Source organism: Lolium perenne, chromosome 6 (genome assembly GCF_019359855.2).
Source record: "Lolium perenne isolate Kyuss_39 chromosome 6, Kyuss_2.0, whole genome shotgun sequence".
Classification (NCBI taxonomy): domain Eukaryota; kingdom Viridiplantae; phylum Streptophyta; class Magnoliopsida; order Poales; family Poaceae; genus Lolium; species Lolium perenne.
In genome coordinates, this window is record NC_067249.2 from 114,653,025 (window position 1) to 114,672,850 (window position 19,826).

At 42.8% G+C, this 19,826-nt stretch overlaps 1 long non-coding RNA gene across 30 annotated transcripts; it reads left to right on the forward strand.

The window, feature by feature from the left end:
- The first annotated feature begins 925 nt into the window (after positions 1-925).
- LOC127326069 (uncharacterized) lies at positions 926-14,486 on the forward strand. 30 transcript variants are annotated; one of them, XR_007867580.2, is made up of 13 exons: positions 926-1,619; positions 1,753-1,841; positions 1,951-2,086; positions 2,161-2,219; positions 2,321-2,478; positions 2,579-2,890; positions 3,042-3,111; positions 3,602-3,703; positions 4,245-4,370; positions 4,474-4,596; positions 4,703-4,816; positions 5,924-8,670; positions 14,164-14,486. It is a non-coding gene; the product is annotated as an uncharacterized lncRNA (long non-coding RNA). The 30 variants fall into 30 exon arrangements; XR_007867601.2 differs by lacking the exons at positions 4,245-4,370; positions 4,474-4,596 and having other exon boundaries at positions 931-1,619; positions 5,924-6,164; positions 6,898-6,973; positions 8,589-8,670; XR_007867599.2 differs by lacking the exons at positions 4,245-4,370; positions 4,474-4,596 and having other exon boundaries at positions 932-1,619; positions 5,924-6,090; positions 6,898-6,973; positions 8,589-8,670.
- The last annotated feature ends 5,340 nt before the right edge of the window (positions 14,487-19,826 follow it).

Sequence of the window (19,826 nt, forward strand, 5' to 3'; positions counted from 1 at the left end):
GAGACTTATAATACTAAAGACATGTGATGATGGTGGGCCCCATCTTTAAATTATACTATTTGGGTCTGAATCAAAATGAATTTGAAGCTATCACACATACAATATTCTCCTAACGGCCAAAACAAATTTTTAACATAGATATGCGGATCACAAATTGGTGAGGAAACATATTTACAGTTCACAAAAAATATCAACAAATTTAATTGGCTAATGTGGAATAACATGTTAAACCATATGAAAATTATGCCTCCAATAAAAATCTAAATGAACTGGTCCGGCCGGACACACTCCTACTCTATGGATATTTCGATGACTTGTGGACATGGTGTCATCAACAATAGTAGTAGTCTAGTAGAGAGGACAATTCTTCGCAATAAGTACGAGGCAACTGAAAATGGTGTCTACACTAAAAATCTACACTAAGAAGAAAACAAAATCTGGTTCAATTATTTTAGCCAAAAACAAATGCTTTGGCAGGGTACTTGTACATGTAACTTCTCAAGAAGACACTTCTACGGATAATTGTCTACTGGTACTGATCATTATTTCCATGGCTAGATATTGGGTGATCACATGTCCTTGCTATATATATATGCACGCTGTGAACTCATCTAAAGGTATGATTGCTGCACCCCCATGGGCTGCTCCGAGGCTATCCACGATAGACACCTCGCGCGGAAGGATTGGGCGCTGGACTCGTTTTTGCTCCACCGATTGGGCCACGTGGCGCCATGTGATTGGAAGAAGCCAGACATAGGTGAGACAAAACCATCTTCCCCGTGTGGCAAACCCTATCCAGCCGCCTCTGTCCTCATCCTCTCCCCTCGCGACCCCCCTCCGCGCCGCCGCCCCGTGCCGCCGGCCCGCCCCGCGCCGCCTCCCCACCCCGTGCCGCCGGCCCGCCCCGCACCGCCTCCCCGCCCCGTGCCGCCGGCCCGCCCCGCGCCGCCTCCCCCGCCCCCAATCCCTGGCGGACCTCTTCTCCTCCTCCCCTCCATCTTCTTCGCGTGCGACGGCCGGCGCAGCTCCGACTCCGGCTCGTCTTCGTCGCGCCGGTACAAGGAGGTAGCCGGGATCACCTGGAGCAGCACGCAGGGGATTCACTGGTGGAGCGCAGCGCGAGCGCGCGGGAGCGGCGCTGCTGGTGGAGCGCGGGCCGCCGAGGCTGTTTTCCAGTCTGCATCCGCATCGCCGTCGCCCTCCCAACCAGCCATGTAGCAGCCTGCGCTCCTCCGTCCCATCTTTATCAAGGGATGCAGGTCCTCAATCTCTCCATGTGACTCTCCATCTCTCTCTCCCTAATGGTGGAAAGGGCCGACAGAGGGCATGGAGGTGAGAAATAAGGGTGGATGACTGAGTTTGTTCCAAGCTGTTTTTTTTACTTGTCGTGTTGGTGCTTGGAGATGATGTGCAGCTCTTCCTATGAGATGAGTTCATCCTACTCTTCCCTTATCTCTGTGTTGTTCATTTACTCAATTAACTGACTTCCCGTCTTGGGTCACTATGATTGTTAGCTGCTGTAGGCAAGACAACAAGAAGTCAATAAAAAAGTCGAGACTCATGTTTCAGGAGCAAGTATGGGGATATATCATGTCCATGAAGCACCAGTTGGTTTGTTGGTATGTGCAAAATGGGGATATATCATGTCATTTTATAAGTATTTCTAATGAAAATTTTAGGTCATACAGTATGAGAACCTCACTTGTGGATGAGGCAATATTATTTTGGAATGATGATTATTCTTAATTGCAGGAAAGACCAAATTGCTCTAGAATTTGCTTGCTTTTATAGCATAGAAGTCGATCGGGTGAAAATGATTGTACCCATCAAGTAAGAAAAATGTGAGTACAATCCTTGTTTACGCTAAATCCTTGCCTTAAAAGTGCATACATATTGAATTTGATTTGGTTGCTTGATAGTAGATATTGATCAAGATAGATATGTATGTAGTGGTTTGAATGGTGGTTCAGATGCTGGAAGTATGATAGAAGCAATTGTTGATCTTTCGATGAGTGATGAGCTGCAAGGTGCAAGAGCGCAAGTGGTTATAGCTGAACTTGAAGCTCTATCAAAACTGACGGACAAGGTTTGAAAGATTGATTAATTTGGTTTTGCTATTTGCTGCATTCTTATTCTTACAACACTTATTTTCCATTGTAGATTCTTCTCGAGCTCGATAATATTCAGATTTTGATGCATCAGCAATTATACTCGATAAGGTGTTGTTTTTTTCTCTCGCTTCTCCTGATGTTTTATACTTCTCTCTATGATATTGCTAGACTCCTGTTGGTAAACACATTCTAACCGATGTTCATAGCAGAGGCAGTGGGAGTTTAGTCAGGCCATAGCTGGTGCCCCTGGGTAATATGCCAAAGCTACGATGTCGGTGTGGCTGATCTGTATGGCGGGAACGAGGAGTCAGCCAGTGGGCAAGATCGAAAATCCCAAACCAATTTGAACATCTTTTTTTTTCTTCAGGTCAGTAAAGATTCAGTTCCTTTTTGCCTTCACTTGTTCTTACATGTTACGAATTAAAGTGGTTATTTGACTAAGTTTGTGGTACCTTCTAATTGCCCAGGCTAGAAGTTAATTGGACATGAATCTCTTGCTGGTGGCTACCGATTGTTTTATACATAAATTAATTTTCATGTACCAAATGACCTACATGGTTGGCTTTGATGGTTTGCTAAATTATAAACAATGATTATTTAGCTAATTTGATGATTGATTCACTTTTCAGGATAGGATGGGGAACAAGTTTGACCACGTGGGCCTCCTGACTCGTGGGCAATCTCTCAATCCATACTATAAAAAGTATATACTTAGTCTGCTATGAGTCCACTTTTCATTTGGTGCTTAAGATTTCTGTGCTTTGCTGCAATGCTCATTGGTGAGTTAAGTAGTGTTTAAGAAAATGCCTTGGTTAAACCAGGGAAAATGGATTTGTTTCTAAAATTTTCCATTGCAAGATACAAAAGCTTGCTACATATAGTCATATAATGTTCTAAGGCAGGGGTTTTTCCTTTTATTGTGCTGTCCAGGTTAGAAGCTTATCTGCTGATAACCAGGATTATTATATCCTTGAGTTTTCTCTGCTCCCAGCATTCTTAGGTACATAGCTTTCTACGTAAAAATAAGTTACCTAACATGCCTCTGTAAATATTTAGTTCCCCTCTTTTTATCTTGATGAAGCAACCTCAATGCCCAAATGTTTGAGTAAAGCCATGTTCCAGTACATGTCGGAAAGGCACTAATAAGGTTCAAAGTAACATCAGAATTAAGTTTCCAGTCCATCCTCAGTGGTTCTCTTTCTATCTGAAGTTGCTAACTGTTTGTTTTATACAACTTATAAATAGGAGTGTACTGCTAGCCTGCTATGCTTATGGTTGTTTAATTTGGTCCTATGTCAATGTAGTACCAAATATTTGTCTTGCTTCATTGTTGCTTTTATGGAGAAGGCATCAATGCATTTGATTTATTCGATCTTACCTCTTGCTTCGTTGTTCCTTTCATGCCCCTTCAGATTTCTTTTGTTGTCTATTCACCAAGTATAGCTATTTCCGTACACTGCCTAAATTGTTACTTAATTGTTTTTTGTTAGGATTGTTGGTGGAGCTCATTGTGTTTGTCAAGGTATCTAATATTGTTGATGACCCAAACCCTTCCCTGCCCCATCTACTACGTCTTCGACAGTTAACACCAGGTTGCTTTCATATTTTGTTCCAAGCTTATTTGATCGTTTGGTTGACAGAAGATAAAAAAATGTACCTAAGTTGGTTGGTGAGCTAACTCAAGTAATAACTTACAATTTCTATTTGTCCTTGTGTCGACCACTGCTCTAGATGTATTTATCTTGCCATTAGCCCCTACTTTATATAGCCCCTACTTGAGCACCATTAGAAGTAGCAGCGATAGTCAACAACATCAGTGCTTCCATGGTCCAGCTGGTACGGCTTCCTTGCCTTCGCCCCATGCTTTGCCATCCCTACCAGTAGGAGCACATCAGAAATGTGATGATAGCCTCCGCCAACCATGGCCAGAAAGTAGATATGCTACCCCCTCAAATGCCTCCTTACTGTAATTAGTTTAAGTGTTGTTGCTTACAACCTCCGCAAACCACAGTCATAAAGTACAAGCTATGCCACTATGTCAAATGCTTCCTTACAGTAATTAGTTTAAGTGTTTTGGTGCATTTGGTGCTGATAATATGTAGGATAACATATCCAACATACTTAATCTTCTAGATTGTTGAATGCACTATTTGTTTGGAGAGGCTACCAATGCTGTTGTGAAATTTCATTACATGAGAAAATATAAGATTTCATTGTTGGGGATTGTTCCTGAGCAAGCAGAAGATTCTGCTAAAGTAGGTACAATATTTACGCCAGCCAATGCATCATTTTTGCACTTCTTATTTGTGCACATGGTTGGAATGCAAGAACGGGTGTGTAACTTGATTTTCAATTTGTGGAGATGTGTTATTCTCCTTTTAGATTTTCGTCTGGAAAATCATTGAGCTGCATGCATGTAGCATATGTGACAGATTATTTTCAGAGCCATACACCTCTTCCACATGTTCTGCTGGTTGATATTGTCGTATGCCATTTTTTCCTTTATAATAATTATGGTTTGGGCATATGCCATTTTTCCTTTATTATAATAATAAAATAGCTGTCTCATTCTCAAACTTCTCTTTGTTCAGGCACTTAAAGAAGCCATTGAGGTCTTCTGCAATAAGGGTGTCTCTGGTAGTTCGAGTGATGAGTTACTCGACACCTTCTGTGACAATATTTTGAAGATAGGCTTTGGTGAAAAGGTCAGTGATGAAATTGTTTCTATTCTGATGTGCTTATTTCTGCATTTGAAACACTATAATGGTGTCTGTTTAAGATGGTAAAATTTATAAGAAAAGGGTCCGGTAATTCAACAGGTGGATAATTGTTTAGACATTGTACATCTACTCTTAATTCCTAATTAATATCAATGTGTAATGGACCAGTTTGGTTCTGTTGTCACAGTGAGCCTGAAGTAGTTGTGTAGCTATCCTAAAATTAGGTGGTAATTGCTTAATATGTATCCCAGCAGAGTATTAGTTGGACCTACTTGACAAGATGGAACGAGTGCACTTGTTTAGTTTTCCGATTTTCCTTTGAATTTTCTTTAGATTTTTCTACGTAGGCATTAAATAGTTTCTTATCCAAGCATACATTTTATTATTATTATTGTGTGATGTGACCTAACACACATTGATCATTTTCCTTCGTGCATGAAGAAAGGGACTCGAGTATGTTAGCTGCAGATCTTGATTAGTATCTTTTCCTTATATAGCTAGATGTGTCGGTGGTCAAGTCTTGGAAATAAGCTGGGCAGACTTACGATAGCTTTAGGTTTTTGTTTTTTAAACCACCATTAGAATCTGAGTTAGTGGTCGAGCCATGTAAATAAGCTGGGAATAATTGCTTAGCTTTAGGTTTTAGATTTTTAAACCACCCTTAGTATTTGAGTCAGTTTGAAGGACAATAACCCAATAAGGTTTTGCTTGGATTTGGCACTGCAATGGCTTTGATACAGGTCTTCTCTTTCGACCTTTTCTATATGATCATGTTGGGATTATCTTCGACAATACACGTAGCTAACTACATTCCCAAGAGCAGGGCAGCACATTGCTTGACTGCAAATGGTGGTTACAGTAAATTAAAGTACATGCATTTGCCCCTTTCCCAAAACCAACTAATACTGTATCTATATACTGATTTTTCCCGGTTAATTTTTTTTGAAATATTTATGGCACTTCTATCCCCAAAATGATGAGCGCTGGCTCTTATTTTTTAAGCCATCTGGGTAAATCTGCTCCAAAATTCAGGTATTAAAGAAAATGTAAAATAGTTTGCAGATTCTGATCACCTGCCTCTTGTTACTGAAGCTCGAGGGGAGAGGTTCATCTTTCTGACTTTTGGCGCCCTACCGGGCCTCTTCGCCGGTTCGCCATCCTCACTGCATTATCGCCTATGTCTCCTTCTGCTTCTCCTACACCGCCAGAAACAAGCGAAGGATAATATCATTGCCTCCTACGGCCACGAAAAGACCATGGTGCTTATCGTAATTATTGACTTCTTCCTATGCATGGCAGTACGCATCTGATTGTTCTTTTTTCATTTCTAGAGGTCTGTGTTTCTTCGCTGCATAAAACCTATTTATAGAAGCTTGTCTCATCTGAATATTTGACTTATCTGTGAGAGAAGTTATTTCATTAATTATATTATTTAAATTTGTAGTGATTGTATATACAATTATATTTAGAAGGTATGTTTTCTGTTTTTCTTTTGATATGTACCAGATGAGAAAAGTATTTGTTAACTTGAGTACCTTTTCTCTTTACATGGCTTAACCTTATATTTTTCCTGTAAAGAGTAACGACATAAGAAAATATTGATGCACGACTTCATGTGACGCCTGACCTTGCTCAGTTAAGAAACTTACCAATATGCCTAAAAGTAGCTCGTACAAGAATTGATTATTTGTAGTCGCTGTATATACAATTCTATTTGGAAGTCTGTATCTACTTGATATCTTCTTCCCTTTTAGAATTATTTTTTAATGTTTGTATTACTGGTGGCTGCTAATTTATTATGTGAGGTAGCTATTTTCCGTTATTGTAAATGTAGAGAATGAATCCCATGTTCATACAATTGTGTATCAAATCTGAAACACCGCGAAGGATTTAGGATTAGAATTATAGTCTCTCCACACATGTTCTGTTACATATCTAAACTCGAATAAACTGATAGCAGATGTTCAGCTGGACTTTATTGTAGAAAATAGAAGTTCACTGCTCCTTTTTTTACGTGCTCAATCTTATTTGGTCCCTTACTCCTGATTCCTTTTCTTTTAATGTAGATAACAAACACTATGTTCTAAAAAGTGCAGAGCCATGTGTCTCAAATCTGAAACATGGTGGAAGATTTAGGAGCAGGTTTGTAGTCTCTACAAACATATACTCTGATGCATATCTGAAATTGAAATTGAAGAAGCCAGTAACATGTGGCCATCTGAAGTTTACTTATGGAAAATGAACGTTTGCTACTACTTTCTTTACTTGCTCAAGCTTGCTTGCTAGATTACTCCAGATTCTCTTTCCTTTTGTACTCCTCATGTGCCTATGCAAAAGGTTGGACGCACGATATATGTGTCCTTTGGTACATATATTCTGTTAATTGTTTATAGATGGAAATCCTAGGGATTCTCACTTAGTATATTCACTTCCAAATAAAAAGATGTATAGTGAATACCCTGTTGATTGGCTGTTGTTTCATAATAAGTTTTTTAACAGAGATAACTTGGCTATTCGGCAAACTGTTAATGATAACACATGTATGTTATGTTTCGAGTTTGAAAGTGGTGAATCATCTTTTTTTTTAATGTGATATTGCTAAGACTATTTGGTTAATTTTTTCTGACATCTTAGAGTTTGACCCGAGAAATGATCCAAGATATTCTATTTTCTCTAAATTGGGACAAACAGAAATGTATTATTTGCTAGAAGAGTTAGTGCTCTACAGATGAATCTCTTGCTGACTTATATTATTTAGTAAATGGTATGTTATAATTTGATATGTCTGGGTAGTTGCCTTTTATCAAGATTGGTTCCTCCTTTAAAGATTTCACTTGCAAAGGAGGTATGGGCCAGGTAAAATCCCAAACTGCAGGTATTGGCTTATAAAGTAGTGGCTTTGTATTGAAGAACCACTTACTTTCACCAGTTTGTAGATGGATTAAAGAGATGGCTAGCTATTCATGTGTTGAATATATCCCTCTCCTTTTATAAAAACAGAGACAATTGTAACACTGCAGAACAAGCATTTAGATGCTTGGAGCTTGATACGATGTACTCCGTATCAAGTAAACAAAGTAGCTTTGATTCTTCTTTCTGCTATGCTTACTTCTAGACTACTTTTTATTGCGTCACTTCATTTACCAGGTTACTCCACAGAATTAAAGAAAACTGGTGCTGAAACTATATGTACTCTTTGTTTTAAGCAATCCGAACAAGGTTGGGGCCAGGTCACAAAGTGTATTCACTGTTTGATTTTTCGATATAGATATTTCAGTGTCCAAGTTTGCAGTTTTAGTGACAATGATGCAGTAAATATGTTTTATTTATGGTTGCCTTAGTGAGCTATTTGTATAGTACACCATCTTATCTTGATTTACTCCGTTACACATCATGATTTCATAGTTGTCGTAACCTTTAACTTTTGCTAGATTCAGGCTTTGCCACAAATCATTCCAGGTTTGCAGATTTTATCAGTAGCTTATAGCTACGCAATCATTCGGTCTGTGCATGGAAATTAGACTCGGATCTAAGTACTTGCACTTTTTACCGAATTATATTTGCCATGTCTAAGTGTGTTGCCACTTGCAAAGTTAAGCGTCAGTCCCATGCTAAGCATACTGTTGCATCCAGGTGATTTGATACCTGCCTAATTATGCATACGATTTTCCAGGAAGATGTTATCTTGCTTCTCTCATGGCCAGATTCGGTGTATTGCATTATATCAGCTATGTTTAAGTTGTTCTTGATGCTACAGGCTAATCATCCATTTCAATAAAGGGAGCGATTGTACCCATCTGAGCTACACTGCCAGGGATCAGTTATGGACCCTTGCTCAGGTAAACACTTAAGAGCGCATTACTTCCTAGATTAACTTGTTCTTACCCTATTATATGAACACTCACTTGCCTAGCCAACATTTCTCACATGTACTAATGCTGTTGTCTTAGATGTAAAACCTTTATTTATTGCAACTAACTAATTTTTGTCGTGCACTAATGAATATACCTCCATTTACTATATCTATGTTCTCCTTTCCTAAAAATGTAGATTTAGTAAATAGTTTGACTTCACATGAGATTGTCTTATAAGGTGACATGGGCATACCCTTCGGGTACCCATTATTAGTATACCCGGCTCGGCCCAATATGGAGAAGACCCAATATGGAGAGAAGGCCCAACAAGGCAACCCGAAGAAGTAGTCGACTAGGACTCTTGTAAAACCCTAGGCTGGTTGCATATATAAAGCTAGCCAGGGCACCCGAAATAAGGAGGACAACAAATAGACAGAATATAGACAACATAGCTCCGCTACGGCGGCATCCGGTAAACATACATATGCTCATATAGTGGATTGCTAGCAGCACGTAGGGATCCTCCACCGAGGGGACCCGAAGCTGGGTACGTCGTGTGCCTAATCTCGTCCCCGGAATCTCCATCGTCGCTCTTCCCGAAAACCCTAGTCTACAATACGTAGGCATTGCCGAGGTGATCCCTCGTCAATTGGCGCCGTCTGTGGGAATCGCGACGACTGGATTTTGTCATCCGGGCGGGATCCATCAAATTCATCAGCAACTTCATCGGCAAGATTGAAGTCGAGAAAAAAAAGTCGAGATCTATAGATCCATCGTCGAGCGCGAAGAAGAAGAAGAAGCCTACACGACCGGGACCTTGTGCAGCGCCTATCTCGACTGCTATTCCCTGGACACACAAAAGCAGCTGTGGTATCGCGTTGTCTCTCGCACAAGGGGCCGGATGGCTGTCATCATGTTGCTGCAAAGGAAAAAAAGTGAATCACTCCCGAATTGATGAATCTAGTGCGTGCCAGGTGCAGCGCCGGTTTTTTCAGTCTGATGATCGCACGCCCGTCAGCCTACATGCAACGCCTTGGAGTTTGCATTGGGGTACAGGAACCTGCTGGTTTGATTGATCAAGTTGTCGGCTGCATAACCAATCACAAGGAAGAAAAGGATAAAAAAGGAAGGAGAAAAAAGAAAGATCTACTACGGCTGCTTGCAAACACTACATCACGTGGCAAAAGGAAAGAAAAATCTGGATCAACCACTGCTAGTACTACGTATGGAAGCGTGCAAGGCACTTCAGCGAAGAAAGAAAAGAGATATGACAGAGTACTATCGTGCAAGATTGACATGATGTAAAAAAAAGTATAAGAAGAAGAAGAGGAGGATTTCAAAGGTCAAATTGCCAGAGGCGAGGGAAAAGGCGTGTTTTGACTGGCTATGAACCAAGTGCCGAAGAGTTACAGGAAAAGATCAAAATTATACGCAGAAGAAAAAAAAGATCATCAATATACTGCGTCGACGGGTAGCGTGGACAACGTGAAACAATACTTCGACTTCATCTCAACCGCCAACGACTTCAACTACATACGACATCATCGCCAATGGGTTCGAAGGACCTTACGTCGTCATCAACTTTCAAGCAGCCGATATCGCCAGGAGTCGCGTGACTGCACCAATTTCTTCTGGCCAAACGCCACTCCACTTCGTCAAATATGTCAGGTGCTATATTTCCAATTAAGTACTATTCGCAAAATTTATTTTGCCAAATATTTTTTGGCTCGTACTATTATTTGCACGCAGACTTTTGCATCGTAACATAACTACAGATTGAAGCAAAACTTCGATTATTCTGTTCGGTCGACCGCGCCCGCTGTCGCGCACTTGCCGTACTCGGGGGCTTGCATGTCGTAGACCCGACATTATGGACTAAATATATTCGGGTTCTCACTCGTCGCGGGTCCGCCACATTGATTGCGTCCTCTTCATCAACTACTTCCGGCCAGGCGCCGCGCGACTACATCAACTGTGTCCACCACATGACTTGATTCCACGTCGGCTCCACCACATCCGATAGAAAAAGCTAAGTATTTCTCTTTCGAGAGTCAATTATTATTTACTCTCGCTACACCCAAAATATCCGGGGGCTGCGCCATTACTTCGTCACCACAAATATACTCGGTTACTTGGTGAATTTCTTTTCTTCGGCTCTGGATATATCTTCTTCGGCTCAGTGGAATTATTTTCTTCGGCTCAGTGGAATTATTTTCTTCGATTTAGTGGCTTCATCTTCTTCGGCTCAGTGGATTTAATTTTTTCGGATTACTGGATTGGTTTTCTTTGGTTAATAAGTGGTTCACTTATACAATATTAACCGATGTGTTTCCGGGTCAATGGACTCATCTTCTATGGTTATTACTAGAACTATTTTCTTCGGATCAATGGATTCATCCTCTATGGTATCAGCGGATTCATCTTCTATGGTTATTACTGAATTCTTCGGGTCAATGGATTCATCTTCTACGACTATTGCTGGATATATTTTCTTCGAGACAATTTCCTCTACGATATCAGCGGTTTCATCCTCAATATATGCTCTATATTTAATGGCATAATCTTCAATATGGATTCATCTCAAATACTTCATCTGGGATTCATCTTCGTATATTATTGTCTATGACTTCATCTTAAATGGCTTCACCAAATATGACGCCACGACTCCGTCAACTTCTTTCGACATCATGGCTAAACACTTGGGGGCTCGACCATGATTTCGCCTCGGGTCACGACTGCGACACAACAATCATGACATCACCTCAGCAATGCTCGGGGGCTCGGCTATTTGTTCATCAACAATTTCGCGGCATCCACTTTTGCTATTTGGTGGTTTCTACTTTGGCTAGATTTCTTATCTACACTCGAAGACTTCATCATGCATCGACTTCGTCGTGTCCAAAAAGCTAAGTGTTCTTTTATTTTGCACAAAGTTGATTATTGCTTACTTTTGCCGCACCCAACGCTCGAGGGCTGCGCGACATATATTCACTTTTCATATCATCGAATCTGAGCATCTGACACCGCATGCGAAAAAGAGAGTCAAAGAAAAGATAGAAAAAGTTTGTGCATTTGTGCAGGAGAAAGCAAATTTCAAAGTATATAAAAGAGAACCCGACGAAATTGTTTTCAAGAGGGAACCCGATGAATTCAAAAGAGTACCCGACGAAATCTTGAGAGAACCCGACGAAATTTTATTCATGGAGGTCTCGACAAATTATCTTCATGGAGGTCTCGAAGAATTATCTTCATGGAGGTCCCGAAAAATTATCTCCAAGGAGGTCCCGAAAAATTATCCTCAGGGAGGACCCGAAGAATTAGGGAGGACCCGAAGAAATTTTCCTGAAGGAGGAACTCGATGAAATTATCATCAAAGAGGAACCAAAAAAAAAAAAAAGAGGACAGGCAAATCTTCGGATCCATTGACTCGTCATTTTCTCCGAGCAAGAGTATCGGTGATGTGCTTGACGACAATATAGAAGAATCCAATATATGTGGCTGTCTCGTCACGCCCGAGAAAAATATAGGAGAACCCGCAAAATGGGTCATTGCATCAGCCGAACAAGACACTCGACAATATATTCTCAGAACGCCAAAGTTGCGATCAATTTCTGAATGCCGCAAATTTGCGAAGGTAAGACCCCAGATCCATTCTGCTGGGCGTGGCATCGCCGAAGACTGCGCTCTGCTACTTTTATCCGTATCAACAGATACGAAGAAAAATCCTAACGGACGCGTTAGGTACCCGATAAAATATGACTGGGACTCGACAGAATGGTAAGACCTTAAGCGGCACCTGTCGAGTTAGCACCAGTATCCCGAGATCATGTCCGGGGACGTGATCTTGAAGTAGGCTTTTGCGGATTGCCACTAGAGCAGTTAACTAGTACCTGATCCGTCAGATGAACTAGCCCCAACTACCATTATCCCTGTACAATATAGATATGGATGTCACATAAAAATAGCAACGGCCTGGATTCGATAAAAAGAGGGGTTGCGCCAAGTTCTTTATTGAGTAGTACAACTTGAGCCTATGCCAGGTGCAAGCACCTGCTCATAGGCTCGGGGGCTACTCTTATCGAGAGCATTATTTACCCTCTCGATAAGATACAAGAAAGAGAAAAATTGTGGAGTCGATTAAAAGCAAGTTGAGCCTACACCCAAGTGAAAACACTTGGCTATAGCCTCGGGGGATACTCCCATCGGGAGCGCTGGTCGCGCACCCGATAAATGTGAAAGGCTCAAGAAAGAATGACAATATAGCGGCATAAAGCGTTGAGCCTACAACCAAGCACAAGTCCTTGGCTGTAGCCTCGGGGGCTACTCCCATCGGGAGCGCTGGTCGCGCGCCCGATAGAAAAATAACTTCGACAGCATCTATGACAATCAAGGTTTGTAGACTCAACTCGATTCTACGACTCGAGTGGAGCCTACTCCCATCGGGAGCACATGGATTTCATCAAATCCTCCAGAAATATAGTTAAGTTCTTTATCGAGTAGTACAACTTGAGTCTATGCCCAAGTGCAAGCACTTGCCCATAGACTCGGGGGCTACCCCCATCGGGAGCGCTGCCGCGCACCCGATAATTTCAAGAATCGTCGACATCATTTACGCTACACGTGATCTGCGGCATGAACCTCGCCTTGTATTTTTCTTCGACTTCGAAGATTGTTATGCTTGGAGTTTCTACGCAAGTCTTCGACTTCCCTATAAACTCGGGGGCTACTGACATGGGCATACCCTTCGGGTACCCATTATTAGTATACCCGGCTCGGCCCAATATGGAGAAGACCCAATATGGAGAGAAGGCCCAACAAGGCAACCCGAAGAAGTAGTCGACTAGGACTCTTGTAAAACCCTAGGCTGGTTGCATATATAAAGCTAGCCAGGGCACCCGAAATAAGGAGGACAACAAATAGACAGAATATAGACAACATAGCTCCGCTACGGCGGCATCCGGTAAACATACATATGCTCATATAGTGGATTGCTAGCAGCACGTAGGGATCCTCCACCGAGGGGACCCGAAGCTGGGTACGTCGTGTGCCTAATCTCGTCCCCGGAATCTCCATCGTCGCTCTTCCCGAAAACCCTAGTCTACAATACGTAGGCATTGCCGAGGTGATCCCTCGTCATAAGGTTAAGCCCATGTTAAAACTCAATTGTCTACTCAGTAACACATTTTGGTGTAGTTGCATGTCTTTTTTGGTTATAGTAGAAAACCAATCGTAGGTTCATCACATTTTGTTTTCTGGTCAAATTGTGCTATTAGAATTATGGTTACTTCTTAAGGACTGTTTATTGATCATTCAAACTTCATTCTCTATCTACTGCTTGGACTGATGTTACTTACATATTGTGCCAATTACACCAGTACATGGCTTTTTTGCCTTTCTCTACAATTTACAGTACAAACCTTTGAACAAAAACATGGTTAGGGTTGTTTTGAATATTTACACACGTACTTCCTGCTGTAGGAAACTCCGAGGATAATCAAGATCACTTTTTGAATATTACTCAATCTTATACTAGAAGAACTTGGTGGTTCAAAGGATGAATTCCATCTTGAGCTATGCGAATATATCTAAGTTTGTGTGACTGTTCTGTTTAACACCTCTGCACCAGCGGAGTGTTCTCCTGTGTACCTCTATGTTTGTGATAATGCCAAAAGAACTATGAAACAGCGGGGGATTCTTCATGATTCCGTTCGTTTTGACACATATGTTGACCTGGCGACAAATACAATCATCATAAGCTTCCTATGGGCTTTGTCAATAAGCATTTGCTACTCTGTTCGTGATTCCGTTTGTTTCCGTTTGATTTATCAAAGCTATTATCATTTCCTTGCCTGATTTTATCGTCGAATATAAAATGTAAATCAGAACGAATTTTACGGGACCGTGCGCCAAAGCGCACATCTAAATCTAGTATACGTAATATCTGAATCCTTGTGTGGTTCCCTAACTTGTGTGAACTGAAAACAAACCTATGTGGCAGCTAGATGAGAATTAGAGGAATTAATTAATCGGATGCAGTGGTGACGTACAAAAAAGGCAAGCATGGCTGCACGCCTGCACTGGCACTTTCTTACATGTATCTATATTCTATTCCCTCTCCTATCCATCGTCCTGTTCTTCTACCTCAGCAAACGAGGACGAGGAGGGGTAGTGGCTCCATGGCCGCCGGTGCACCTCTCCCTTGTTGGGCTGGCCATGGTGGTGGTCTTCTCCGCCAACGCATCACCCAAGGTCATGATTTTGGACTTCGCAACGCGGCCATCACCCGCATTCTATGCCTGGCGACCTGGTCATCCCCAAGGGCCCCTACCGGATCGTCGACCATCCGGCTGCTCCCGGTGCATTCCTTCTGCTTGGGGCAGTGGAGGAGGTGGTCATCAGCCACGTCTGCCGTCTGGGGCCAAACACAAAAGCTGACACGGCGGAAGTACGTCGCCGGCTCATCTGTACGCTGTCATCTCATCAGGAGCAGGTAAGGACCGGGCCACGTTCCTAACGCTGCTAGGACGCAGGGCGAAGATGGTGGCCAATATGTGCTTGCCGGACTTCTAACACTCGTCGCACCTGGCGCTGAGGCCTGATTAATTTGTTCCGCTAGTCTGCACTCTGCAGCACATCACCATGTGCGTATGTTTGTAATTTGGCATCGATCGGTACCATCTGCATACGTATATCGAACATGTTTCATGTTCGTCGGTTCGTCCTCGATCGACCTTGAAGGCGGAATCATCCTTGAACGGACGCCCCATAAGTCATCGAAAAGTTCTGTTGCTGTCGTTTAGCATGGATGCATAGGGGAGCGCCCGCCGAGTCGAAGTTCTTGCAAACGTCTTCCTCGATGGCGCTCGGGTTCCTAGTAAGTTGATCGATTGCCGACTCCCCGACGAATATTCTCACGAGTTGTTCGATGGATTGCTAGGTCGGCAAGTGTGAAGTGCGCCTGTGCTCCGGTGTCCCCCCCCGGCGAACGACGTTGGGGTGAAAAACACATTGACGGTCAAGATTACCCGATACCCCTTCGGCCTTGTGTATAGCGGGGCGCGCGGATGCGGTTGTACGGTATTCTGTACGTATACGGTTTGCGACGTGGCCAGCAACGTGGCAAGGAAGAGGAGGCGTCGGTGACGTGTAGTCAGACGTGGCTAGGGAGCGTAATCGTCGGGGAATATAAAAGCCTTCCTTTTGGCACGCCCGCTGCCATTTCCCCCCGTTCCCCATCTTCTCCCTCTCGCTCACTCCGCCAAAAAACCCGCCTCCCTCTCCCTCACTCCGCCCGCCGGTAGATTAGGTATTAGATCGTCGGCGATCCAGTAGATCCGTACGCGATGGATGCTGGGGGAGCTGCGGCGGAGGATGTGAAGACGGTGGCGGTGGTGGAAGTTGATCCATCGGCGCAGGCGGTTGGAGGGGAAAGCGCTGCTGGAGGGTCGGCGGTCGCTGCGAGGACCACCGCCGTGGAGTCCTCCATCATCCGGTCGGTGGTCGTCGGCACGGTGGTGGCGGCAACGGCCGATGTGGATGCGGGCGGAGATGTGGATGCGGGCGGAGATGCTGCCGCAGCCGTGAAGGTGGCGTCGGATCTTGTGGAGGAGGCTTCATCCTCCGCGGCGGTGAAGACGGTGGCTGATCTGGTGGCTGCGCCGGCTGCCGGCGACGTCAGTGAGGTGCAGGCGGACATGCAGATGGAGGTAAGTTCTCTGTCCCTTGTTTTTGCTTTCGATTAAGCGGGTCTCTGAGATGCATGGGGGGAGTGCCTTGGAGATGAGAATGACCTAGGAAGAACGATTGATTTTTATGTTTTTTAAATGCTGGACATCGATGGATCTTGGGCGTAGTCATTTTGCTGTAGAGATATCTTGCTATGCTGGTTAATATGATCGGATTTTTGTTGCAACAGAGATTTTTGTAGGTTTATATTGGGTTGTGAATGCAATAAATAACCTAGCCCGTTGTATTGATTCGTGATTGATGGTGGATATGAATTGCAATATGGGTTGTAAGTGAGAAAAAAACCAGTATTGTTGATTTGTTTCCTGATTTATGCTAGTTATGAGTTGCAATGTGGGTTAGAAGTAACATTTGGTGACATAAGAATTAACTTAAATTTTAGTAGACTCACAATTATTGAGACAGAAATATTAAATTGATCTATTCAATGCTTTGTGAACTCCTATCTAGATTAAGATATCATTAACTACATTTAAAAGCTTGATATTCATATGTTGCCTGGTACAAATAGCTTGAAATTAGAAAAATTAGTGATAGATAACTTGCTTGTATGAGCATACATGTTTGCAAAGTTAGCATTGACAAAGTGATGCAACTCTGTAGCAAATTTTAGCACTGATGGGCCAGTACCAATAATAACAAAATGAATTTTGTTCTTCCTTTCTTATTTGACAAGGGAAATTGTAGCACTGATGGGGCACTACCAATTAGCAAAATGAAGCTTGTTGACTTATTGCAGTTGTGATGCATTGCTTTGCATGATAATTCCCTTGTCAATGATAACTTTGCATGATCATGTAGTTTGTAGTATAATGTAACTTTGCATGATCAGGTAGTTCTGATGCATTGCTTAACAGGCTTGAACAATATAATTCCCTTGTCAATGATAACTATGCATGATCAGGCAGACAATATAATTCCCTTGTCAAATCATGATCAGGCTAGGTGCTAGCATAATGTAACTATAAATATAATTCCCTTGTATGCATGATCAGGTAGTTTGGAGTATACATAAGATATAATGGAAGAATAATTAAGATGATCTATTTGGTATGCATAGTATTTGGATGTTATTTTCCTTAAGGTGATTACTGTGGTGACTTATGTTATTTCTATGCAGGCTGGTGAAGGTTCCAGGAAGCGGAAGCGCGAGGAGGAGCAGCATGTGCCTCCTCCAATCCAGGAGCTAGAGCCTGTCCCTCCTCCAATCCAGGAGCAGGAAGAACTGTGCCAGCTCCACCGGTGCCGGCTCCACCGGTGCCGGCTCCACCGGTTCCAGCTCCACCGGTGCCGGCCCCAGCGGTGCCGGCTCCACCGGTGCCGGCTCCACTGTCCTGCTCCACATGCTGCTCCCGGCGAGTGCCTGCTCCACCTGTCCCTGCTCCATATGAGGAGTTACAGGATTCAGATGGCTCCCTGGAGGTGAGCTATACAAGTTGTTCTGTAGCATTGCTTGTATTTCATTGTGTTTGGTTTGTATCTTTAATCATAACTTGTACATTTTGTTGTTGTGCAGTATGACTCCCAGGATTCAGCCGAGTCCGTGGACGGCGGGAACATTGGATCCTTCAAGACCAGGCTGCTGCAGAAGGCTGGATCTTTGGGGCCTTCCCTTTCAAGAAGAGGGGGAAGTACTTCTGTCCATGGCACAAGGTGAAGCCCAGGGATGGGAAGCTTAATAGCCTGAGGCAGCACTGCGAGGAGCTATCCCAGACTGGCACCTCCAAGCAGATTAGGGCAGAGCATCATGGGCTTCTGTTGGTGCTTGGTATGGAGGATGCTTGAAGCCTAGCTCCTGTGGATGGTGGTTGCTCTGGTTGCTTTTGTTGATATGCTTTAGGTTTATGATGTTGGAACTACTGCTGCTTGTGGTGTTGAACAATGTTTGTTATGCTTTTGAACTGAGTTGTCAGACCATCTACTATAGTGATGGTCTTAATTACTGAATCTGTGTGGATCTATGTTGTGTGTTGAATTATTATGTAGGTTATGATGCTTAGCTCTGTGTTTCATTTGGAATGATGGTGGTTGCATGTTGCATTTATTTGTGAATGGAAGCACAGCTCAAGTTTAGCACAAGTTTGAAACATAAACAAAAAAACGTAATCCGTAATTGAAAACAAAAATATGCATGTCTTTCATTAACATGATGAGGGCGTTTCCTGAATCCTAGTGTATTAGTAGTGACAAATTTGCATCTAGATGGTTAGGTAACATGGCTGTGGATTTACTGATATACTAGCACACTATGAGTAATGCAAATTTAAATTTAATCCAAGTTAAATATTACAACAAATCATCGAAATATAGGAGCACATCAGCTGATATACTAGCACAGTATGAGTAATGCAAATTTAAATTTAATCCAAGTTAAATATTACAACAAATCATCGAAATATAGGAGCACATCAGCAACAAATCATCCAAATATTAGAGCAGATCAGCAACAGTCCTTGGCTGTAAATATAGTAGAGCAAAGGGAAGTGTTTGGACGGAGGGGTTTTCGGAGGAAAAGAGGGGGTAATTCATGAAAAATGACAAAACCACCATGGAATTGGCCAAGATTTGGCACAATTGTGAAGCTTGTGATGTGAAACCTTGGTTGCTCATTGTTTTCCCATTTTGGAGTTGGCACCATGGTGGCCCCATGGTGTAGATGTGTCGATAGAGGGGTTTAGGAGGAAAGAGGGGGAAATTCATGAAAAATGACCAAACCAACATGGAATTGGCCAAGATTTGGCACACTTGTGAACCTTGTGATGTGAAACCTTGGTTGCTCACTGTTTTCCCATTTTGGAGTTGGCACCATGGTGGCCCCATGGTGTAGATGTGTCGATAGAGGGGTTTTCGGAGGAAATGAGGGGGTAATTCATGAAAAATGACCAAACCACCATGGATTGGGCCAAGATTTGGCACACTTGTGAACCTTGTGATGTGAAACCTTGGTTGCTCATTGTTTTCCCATTTTGGAGTTGGCACCATGGTGGCCCCATGGTGTAGATGTGTCGATAGATGGTTTTAAGTTCGACATGTAGGGCAAATTCATGAAAAATGACCAAACCAACATGGAATTGGCCAAGATTTGGCACACTTGTGAACCTTGTGATGTGAAACCTTGGTTGCTCAGTGTTTTCCCATTTTGGAGTTGGCACCATGGTGGCCCCATGGTGTAGATGTGTCAATAGAGGGGTTTCCGGAGGAAATGAGGGGGTAATTCATGAAAAATGACCAAACCAACATGGAATTGGCCAAGATTTGGCACAATTGTGAAGCTTGTGATGTGAAACCTTGGTTGCTCATTGTTTTCCCATTTTGGAGTTGGCACCATGGTGGCCCCATGGTGTAGATGTGTCGATAGAGGGGTTTTCGGAGGAAATGAGGGGGTAATTCATGAA